This window comes from Rosa chinensis, chromosome 4 (assembly GCF_002994745.2).
Source record: "Rosa chinensis cultivar Old Blush chromosome 4, RchiOBHm-V2, whole genome shotgun sequence".
Taxonomy (NCBI): Eukaryota; Viridiplantae; Streptophyta; class Magnoliopsida; order Rosales; family Rosaceae; genus Rosa; species Rosa chinensis.
In genome coordinates this window covers 38,931,790-38,942,486 of record NC_037091.1, presented here as the reverse complement: position 1 = coordinate 38,942,486, position 10,697 = coordinate 38,931,790, and the positions used below count along the sequence as shown (strand labels likewise).

General features: G+C 37.4%; 1 pseudogene; it reads left to right on the top strand.

Moving 5' to 3' along the window:
- The first annotated feature begins 247 nt into the window (after positions 1-247).
- On the top strand, positions 248-10,583 carry LOC112199263 (annotated as a pseudogene).
- The last annotated feature ends 114 nt before the right edge of the window (positions 10,584-10,697 follow it).

Genomic DNA, 10,697 nt, shown 5'->3' with positions numbered 1-10,697 from the left:
ATATATTTGCTTAATTCTTATAAGTACTATTCTTTCTTTTTCTTATATTGATAATGTGCAAATGCTTTTTAGAATATGATGATGATAAAGAAGCCAAGTAAAGTATTGGCGTGAGCTTTATTACATTTAACATGTCAAGCAAAGAATTTAATGACTACTCTCGCACCATATCTATCTCCGTGTATAAGTTGAGAGTTCATACATCCACGTACATGATAGAAAATCAATCAGTTAATTAATTGTTATCAACTATGGCAGCTGAATTTTTGCTTACTTTTGGTGCTGAGGGTGTGCTGAAGATGGTGTCTTCACTTGTCAATGAGCAAAGCAGTCTTGCATGGGGGTTCAAAGGAGATCTGAAGAAGCTAGGCGAGTCGTTATCACTAATGCAGAACATGTTAAATGATGCGGCGGCGAAATCACAAGCTCCTGATAGAGGCAAGGCAGTGGAAGGATGGGTGAAGAAACTAAAAGGCATAGCTGATGATGCAGACAATGTGCTGGATGAATGCAACTATGAAGTTCTCCGACGTAAAGTTGAACTGCAAAACCACATGAAGAGAAAGGTACTCAACTTTCTTTCTACATCCAATCCCATTTTATTTCACCTTAAAATGGCAAATAGGATAAAGCATATCAATGCATCACTTTTGGATCACAAGAGTGAGGCATCTTCCATTGGATTAAGTGATGCAACTCCCCAAGGTGTATGGCTCGGTCGAGATCAAACGGACTCATTCTTTGAGACAGATGAAAAGGTTGTTGGAAGGGGAGACGTCGTGACTAACATAGTTGAGACGTTGATCAACTCCAACAATCAACAGATCAATCCTTCAGTTATGGCCATTGTAGGAATGCCGGGACTGGGAAAGACAACTTTGGCTAAATCAGTGTACAATGAACCTGCCATAGATACACACTTCCATAAAAAAATATGGATGTGTGTATCCAACACTTTTGAAGTGGAGACGATTTTAAGTCAGATGGTAGACTCTGTAAAACCAGAAAAGGCTGGAATGAAAAGCCAAGATGCATTGCTTAAAGTTCTAAATGACGAGCTGAAAGAGAAGAGATATGTTCTGGTGCTCGATGATGTTTGGAATGATGATAGTAAAAAGTGGGAAAGCTTGATGAGTTGTTTGTCAAAGCTGAATTCTGCTTCGGGAAGCAACGTCATCATCACTACACGCAGTGCCAATGTGGCATCTATTGCTGAAACACTTCCCAGACTTGAATTGACAAATCTAACAAATGATGACTGTTGGTCCATCTTGAAGCAGAGAGCACTGTTTTCAGATGGCGATGATCCAGATCGAGAGAGAATTGGAAAGGAAATTGCTAAGAAGTGTGCAGGTGTTCCGTTAGTGGCAAAGGTATGTACAACTGAACTTTCATTTTTAGGTTTTCCTTGTTCCATTCTCATCTTTTGCCAAATTTGTGATAAGAGCAGATACAAAGTAGGAGAATATATGCTACAAAAATAAGAGCTACATTCAGTGATTTGTTTTTTGTTCATTACAGAACTAGACGTGTCACACTTTTAAGTCTTAAATTTAAGCAACCTACCATTTGCTCGTTACTTTACTTCCTAGCTAGTTAAACTGCAATAATTTTTCAATATTGAAGTTTGCTAATGTAATTATTAGAAATTTTGCAAAACACTCTAATTAATGTCGGATACTAAAATTTAATTTACTACAATGCTCCCATTAATATCTACCTTAGTTGCTAAAATATACCATGACTTTGGCCAAATTGTCAATTGAACACTTCACGTTTTAATAAAAGCCTATTTCCCGCTGCCTGTAAAACTTCCAGGTGTACATCCTCAAGGCTCATTCGCTATCCCTACCGGTGGGGAGCAGATATAACTCCTTGGCTAAATTTCTAACACCTCAAGAATCAAAAGTAAAAAAAATCACTATTATTCTAAATGGATATGGCTATAATTTACCCATCTCCAATAATTATGAATTAAATATCGTATATTATGAAATTGACCAGTTGTACGTGTTGGCGGTTGGGGTTTGAGATGATTGTGAACAGTGAAGGTATCTTATTTAGCCTCAGATTATGAAAAAAGAGGAGAGGACGAAGATTGCGATAGAGTCGAGTAGATTTAGAGAATGTGAGAGACTAACAATTGTGAAGTACGTGATCGAGAGTGGACTGAGATCAAGGGAGAGAGGCTTTCCTCCTTTTTTTTTCCTAAATATGAAACTTTGGCCGAAACGTATGTAGAGGGAATCCAAACTTGGGCTAAAACTCCAAGAAAAACTAGTTTCATGTCATTAATCATAAAAGGGGTGGACAGATCAGCCCAAAACCCTGAAAAACCGGCCTGGACCAATCGGTTTGGTCCAAATTTTTTAAAAAATTTGTCAAAATTGAGTCAAACTCGGTCCTGCATTTTAGAAAACTGAAAAAAGAAAAAGCTCGAACGGCCGGATTGTTTTTCTTTCTCTCGTTCCTTCTCTTCTTGTTCTCTCCAAACGCTTCCCTTCTCTTTCTTTTTTATTCCTTCTCCGTCCCCATCAGATCAGCATTGCCTATCTCTCCTCTTTTTCTTCCTAAACCCAACTTTCTCTCTCTTCTCTTCTTGAACCACCATATATCGCTGTTTCCTCCGAGTCCTCATCGTCGTTCTGCACCAAACACCCCTCTTTAGACTCCCAAAAAACTCATCGCTCCTCAAACTGCTCAGCCGAGAGGCTCTATGAGAACGTTGGCTTCGGTAACATTGAAATTGTCAAGATCGACCTTGAGCTTCTGCTGCAAGCCTGCAAGGCCTCGTCGTCGGGGACGGAGATGTCGGGGGCGCCCCAGTCGGCATCACCGGCATTCAGGAGGATGAAGTGGTGAAGGACATGGAGGAGGATGACGGCGTCGCCAGGGCTGAGGTAGTTCTGGACTACCCACTCGACGGACTTCACATCCCGTTGTGTTGGATCTAGAGCAGGGTCCTCTCTAATGTTTTGGACCCGAAAACCCGGAAAACTGGCCCAAAAATTTCGGTCCAAATTTAGTTCAGGCCCAGACTTTAGATAACAAGTTTTGGACCCGGCCCGAAAAGTTCACGTTTGTTTTGATAATTGATAATGACGTGTGAGAGAAAAACACGCCTTAAAAGAAGAAAAAAAGGGGTATTTATGGTATACTTTTAATGCACGAAGCACATACTAATTGCATGTTGTGAGTATTCTATTTTTCTTAATGCCTATTACTTGTTATATTTTTTTAATTTATAACTAGCCTCTTAACACACGCTTACGCGTGTGTCAATTGGCTTTTTTTTTAATGTTTTTTTGTACCAAAAAATTAGTTTTACATAATTTATTTCTTCATCAAACTGCAATAAAAAAATAAGGAATAATACAACTCGAAAGTTTTCTTTGAATCCCTATCAATTTAGAAGAGTAGATATGGGGTGAGCCATCCCGTGCAATTCGGAGAGAGTGAGAACTAGGGTTGGAGAGAGTTAACAAAAGTTATCTGCCTGTCCGGCGGCGCCCCCGCGTCGGCCGTGGCTCCCTGCTCCATCGACGAGTGGCGGGTGTTGCCGGACGGGATCTTGGGATCTCAGGGGTCCTCCTCTGCTCTTTGCTTTGCTGGTCAAGGTCTGGTACTTCTCTTCTTTTCTCTGAGATGGCATCGTCGGTGTGGAGGTCGGATGGGTGGTGGTCGGCGTGGAGTATGTGGTCAGAGGCCAGATCATGGCGGCGGTATACCATGGATCGTATGGCGCTGACTTCTAATCTACGGTGGGTCGCTAGACGGAGATGGCAGCTGTGGTGGAACTGGGTTTTCAAGGTGGTGGGCATGGCAGAGGCAAGGCACAGTGAGTCTTTCATCGATTTCTTGTTGATAGATTGGCTGTGGTTTGCTGTATGGTTTAGCAGGCACCTTCGACTTGGGGAGATTGAAGACATGAGGCTACGGTGGTGGATTGCCGGCGAGTCATCTGACGACAAGGGTGAGGAGTACTGTGGCGGCGACTTCTTTCCTTTGGTTAAAGTCTTGTTTTTAGTTAGGTTGCTTTTTAGTTTACTTTGGTTATTGGTTAGTTTACTTTGGTCAATAGTTGGTCCCTACTCGTTTGAGCTAGGGTTGGGTCAAATTGATGTGCCATGGATGTGGTGTCTTTCCTGGGGACGAGTTGGTGTAATTTCGGTTTTATCTTATGGTCAATGTGTTAACAAGCGATCCTTGCACGTGGTCTGGTTTCATTGGGGCGCGGTGTGGAAGAGGGCGCTAGTTTCTCTGGCAGTTGTCTATGGGGTGTTATCGAGTTTCTCGGGGTTATCTGTAGCCTGTGAGGTTAGGCGAAATAGGTGGTTAGGGGTTGGGCTCTTTTGGCTCATGGATGTCATCCTGGATGACGGACCCGTAACTAGTTCGGTTTTTAGGGAGGAGAGTGGGGAGTTCTTGTCCACCACCGGTCATTCCCATATTATGTAATCTTGGTTATTTTCAATAAAGGATTCTTATTCTCAAAAAAAAAAAATAAGGAATAATACAGTTTCTGGACTTGTGGATACCACCAATAAACACGCCCGCCTACAAAAGACATTCGATTAAGGATTGAAAAACACTCCACCACTCTAGATGACTAGTGAAGCCACCAAACCATCTCAGCAAACATGTTTACTGATTTCGATGATGGTGGCATGTTGTTTGAGAAGTAGCTTGAGTTCGGTGCCTTCATTTATGCGTTCAGATTGGCTTATGGTTGTGTGAGGTTTTGGAAAATTTGATTCTCTATTTGGTGTTAGTCACTCTTTTGGGGCCTCTATTAGGAATCGGAGTGGACTGCTAGTCACAAGATGTTTGTACTTTGCAGTGCTGCTATTAGCATCCGAAGTTTCACTAGCCGCATCCAAGTTTCATAGACTTCCCTGACATCCTCCATCGTCTCCGATAGATTAACTAATACCTTGATGAAGTAGGAAACTACGAAATCCTTGAGAGACCAATTGTGTTCATTAATGGGCTTATTATTCCAACCGGATTCTCGGGCCCTACATTCCCCTTATGTTAGGTTTGGGTACCCCTTATCTATCCCAAGGCTCTTGCGGCAATTCCATTTTCTATCTTTGGATCTGAGAGCTATTTTAGGCTCATTCTCTAGTTATAAGACTAGGTTTTGGGCTAATGGTTCCCCTCCCCCTTTTTGTTATACTAGGGCAAAGGATGTAGAAAGTTCTGGATCTTGAGTTCATGACTTCTGTTTTATATAATTATAAGATTTCACATTTTTTATTTAAGATTTTTCTTAAGATGAAGTTGGAGCTAGTTGGGTGATATTTCTTCTTGTCAAATCCCATAAAGAGGGACATGTCAATTGGTTTTTATTTTTTAAATTAAATAGTTACAGCAATTTTCTCTCTTGATTTTAGGGAAATTTCTTATTTTTTCAAGGAAGGTATTGTAATTTTTTTCAAATATGATATAATCTGTTGACATATGGTAGTTCAAAAATTTAACCATTTCTTCAAGAATTGGCTTAATTATACATTTTTTTTTTTTTAAAACCTTTGGCCCACCCCACCCTTACATATGTCAATGAGAATCGAACCCATGACCTTTACAATGTTGGAATTATAATTTACCAACAGGTCACAGCTCACCGACAAATTATACATAAGATATACCTGGTGCAGTGAAAAAGACCAAAAAAATTTATTTAAAAAAAAAGCCACAATTCCGTATGGATTTTCGTCGAAACTTTAACATTTCGATCTTGTTCGGTTTGTCGCTCTTGCATATGTATATATTGGAAAACCTGCCGGACCTATATATACTCGTATTTAATTTTTTATTTATTTATTTTCATGTGGGTTTTGGTGAGTGGCGAAGTCTACACGCTCATTATAGACTTGCCAACATTTGATCTTGTGGCCTTGATACCTCTTCTTCATGTGCTCTTCTTCCTACAACTCCATGGCCACCACGTATGCACTTGCTTTTTCTCTCTTACAAGTCACAAAGAGTTTATTTTTACTCCTTTGTTTGTCCCTTGTTTGGTCTTAATGAATTGATTGATTTATGATAGATCGATTGTTTTCGGGTTGATACTACATGAATTGAATTTTAGATTGAAAAACTAAAAGACTATGAGTTAGTATTGTGACATATTATAGTTTCTTAGTCGGATCGGTGTAGATCATGGCATGATGAAATTGTTGATCTGAGACCAAAATTCAAAAAGTTGATCCGAAAAATTTTCGGCTCAAGTTCAATTTGGTACTAGTAACCTGATAAATTCTAATTGGGCTCAACCCGAAAAATATTCGGATTAAGTCCAATTTCATCCAAATGACAATATGGCTACCTGCACCGCAGCCTTTATGATATCAAATGTCGTCTTTGGTCTTAATAACATTATGGAGGTCATGGGTTCAAATAACACTGATATAGTAAATAAAAAAAGATATGCGTATTAATGGGAAAAATATGTACTTGAATTATTTGAATATTCAGTTAATCTAATTGAATCATATGGTCAAAAGTTCGGTAAAAAAAGGTGATACGGTACATTAATAAATTCATATAATACATGCATGATACAGCAAATAACCAAAAATGCGAATGTGAAAATATGGACATAAAACTACTTAACTTTAAATTTATAAAATTTTTGTTAATTTAAAGAGTGGGTCTATTCAATAATAAATAATAACATGAGCATGTGGATGAGCTTCCTAGCTTGATTGGGTTTCAAACCCCATTATTGATAAAAAAAAATTAAAAAAATGGTTCTATTCAAATCTCTACAATTAGTATTTGGACCTCCTCTCAAGATTTTTATCATCAAATTTCCAATTTTACCCTTTTTTCTCTCTAATTTTTCTATATCCAAAATTCTCTGATCTACTTGCTTTCTTCCATCATTGAATTAGAGCACATTTCTCATTTTATGCTTCAAATCTTAACCCTATTTATAAACAATAGTTGGGTTTTGTTCCCCTTACGGCATTCATGTTTCATCCACAAGACAATGGTTTTGTTTTAGTGGTGATGTGAGGCTAGATTCGTTTAATTAGGTGTGCTTTTAAGAGAAGAGAAGAGTATGGAAATGACCTGAAATTACCTGCAACTTGGAGTCTTAGACCATCTCCAACGGTCTTGTCAAAATCCACCGTAGAGCTCCAACGGTAACATAAGGCCTGTGAAACCAACTCCAACAAATTTGTCGAATCCTACGTGTATTTGACATATCAACCAAATTTGTCAAATTTGACAGATCTCTCAAAACTGTCAAATGCCTCAAATAGCTCATCTTCATCATCTTCAAAGATTGCTTTTTTGCCAGAATCAGAAAGAAATTGGTCTGTTCCCAAAAACCCAAATCGGAAAACTTCTTCACGATCTCGATTTGAAATCCCAGATGGCCAGATTCATTATTATCATGACAAGATCCAGAGCTTTCTCTCGATTTCGATATGAAATTCTCTCTCTCGATGTCGATCTAAAATCCCACATGTTGATACGTATATGAAATTCCCTCTCTTCTCGACATCGATGTTGTATGTCGATCTCAACAAAACATTAAACTGCAGATAATTGAGATAGATGAGGAATAGAAGATGGAAAAGAATTATTGGAAAAAAAATGAACAAAAACTCACCAGCCATGTCGATCTTTCTGATCTCGATCTGTCTCCCAAAAACTCAAACTAAAAAACTTGTTCATGATCTGAATATGAAATAGGGAAAGTGAAAATGGAAAAGATGAAGAGGAGTCGTTGGAAGATAAATGAAGAAGAGCTTCATTTTAGTTGCGGCAGGTTACTGAAGTGAGAGAGAGATTGACTGTGAATAATTGATGATCGGTTGGGTTTTGTTTGCAAACCCAACCAAAACGATGAAAAAAGCAACAGCAAGAAGGGGAAATTAAAAAAACAAGAAGGGGTTGGGTTGGGTTGGATTTGGCAGATGGGTTGGAGATGAAGTCCATAAAATATTATTTGCCAAGTCAGCTGTCAAATTAATCTTTTGACATCTCTTGTTGGAGATGCTCTTAATATCAACAATACTTGCACAATCACTTCTCACAATAATAAGTTGTATAAATCAATTATCATTCAAGGCTCTTGCAAACTATGAAGGAAGAAGCCAATATTTTTAGAATCCCCCAGGTTTAGGATTTCATTTAGAGAGAGAGAGGGGGAGAGGGAGGGAACCAGTCAGTTATGGGCTGCAAGATCCAGTGGCAAACAGAAAAAGTGAACAAAGAGTTGGCTATAGGGGTTGAGTTCATGTTTTTTTATATGTAGGGGTAAAATTAAATTTTAAACATTTTAAAAATATAAGGAGGCCTAAATAAAAATTATCAAATTGACACATCTCTCACTTTACACATTATTCAAAGCCATGTCAAAGAAAAAGCCTGGTCTTTCCATCTCTTGATTCGCTTCTTCATAAGAAGAGGAAGAAGGAAAAAAAAAAACAACAACAACAACATTTCTCTTTTCTTCTCTTTATCTCTCCTCACTCCGCTGACTTCACCGGTCAACAGCGGTGACTCGTCATTTACTTTAGTCATTCATTTTCTTCTTCGATCATCTAGTTTCTTCTTACTAAATTAAGAGTGCTTTTATTCATACCTCTTATATTAACATCTGGACCTCCACATGTTTTTGAATATTTTAAAACCCTATTTTACCCTTCTGACAAACAAAAACAAAATAAGACTTTTACACCTCTTTAATCATCTTCTCGCTCCTCTCCTTCATGAGGAACACCTGACTTCATTCGATCGTCTCCATATTTCTTATAGTTGATAACAGATTTACAAGCAATAGATTGAGTAGACCATATAATTATATGAATCCTTTGCCAAAGCCCCAATGTTTTGCATTTTTTTTCCTTGATAATCTTAGGCCCTTTTTTATTTTTATTCTTATTTACGAGCTGTGTAGAAGCAAAGCGCTTTGCTATAAGCCTTCTTTGAATTCAAATAAACAAAAATATATTGTTCTTAATTATTCCAACTATAACTAATAGTGTGAGAGTCAAAAAATTGCACTATGGATAGTTGGTACAGAAAGCTATCAGACATCAGCCACAGTAATGCAGCTCTGTTTTTGGCTTCTTCTTTTTTTTTTTTCCTTCCTTTTTGAGCTGAGAGATAATAACCATTGACATGGCATTTGGTTGCTGGAGATGTTTGTGTAGGTAGAGACGGATGGTGGATGATCTGGAGTTATGGCTATAGGAAGAAGGGGAGGCGTAGAGAGTAAAGGGAATTGGGTAAAATTGGAAGTTTAATGGTAAAAAGTAGTGTAGGAGGTCCAATGACTGATATAAGAGGTATGAATAGAATCACTCCTAAATTAATATGAAGAGCAGGCATATATCAACTATAGAAAAAAAGCACGATGAAAAGTTGAAAGAAATTTGAGTTTCTGATTAAGACTCATTTGAGAAGTTGAAAATAGATATAAATATAAGATTCCAAATCAAAAGAGTGCAGAAGGTTGATTTATAGGATAAGAGATGATTTTTTCTATTTTAGTTGCTGGATTTTTTTCTTTCTATTATATGAATTTTCGTATAATATTTTACGTGTATAATATGTTTGATGTGAAAATACATGAAATTTACCGAATGAATAAGAACAAAATGTCAATATATTTTTTTTATTATATGCGTATAGACATATAATACACGTTAACTAACAGAGGAAACTGTTATCAGAAATGAAGTGGGGTGGGGATAAAAACATAGTAATTTGCTATGATATATTTATGTCCCTTATTTAGAATGAAAAGAAAGTTACGTTGAAAATAAAAATCCCAACAATGTTCATCAATTCAATTGACTAATTGAGTGTTCACTAATCAAAACCATAGGATTGGTTATGAAATCCAAGCCCTCCCAAACTATTTTTAGACTAGCCGGACCAGCTAGTTGTGGAGATGGTACGCGCGTACTTCGAAATTTTACTTCTAAAATGGAAACGTTTGCTTCCATTAGAAATTATTTTATATAAACGTATGCAATCCTCCCGTATATGTCAATAAATTGGTTTGAGCGATTTTTTTTTTTCTTTTCTCATTTACCTTCTTTTCCAAGTGCTATTTAATCATTTATTTTTTACTAAGTGTGTGAACTTTTAAGATGTGTTCTTTAGCTGTGTGGAAGTTAACTACTTTGCTCCAAACCGCATTACTGCACATTGTTAATCAATACGTATAAATGATTGGATTTTCTAAATTTCTAACTGATATGATTACAGGTTTTGGGAGGCATGATGCGTACTAAAAATAGTAGAGAAGAATGGTTATTAATTCAAAAAAGTCAAATATGGGAATTACCCGAAGGAAATGAAAGAATCATGTCTGTTTTAAAGTTGAGTTTTCAAAATTTGAAATCATCACTTTTGAAACAATGCTTTGCATATTGCTCAATGTTCCCGGAAGATTTCACAATTGAAAGAGAAAAGTTGATCCAACTATGGATGGCTCAGGGATTGCTCCATCCTTCTCCTGGCCAGCATATGGAACAAATGGAGGATATAGGTAATGAGTATTTCAATATTTTATGTCAAAACTCCTTATTCCAAGATGTTACCAAGGATGATGATGGCATTATAGAGGACTGCAAAATGCACGATCTTGTGCATGATCTTGCAAAAGAAGTATCCAAATGTGAGAGTTTGATGCAGGAATTAAAAAATGTGATGGAAGATCACAA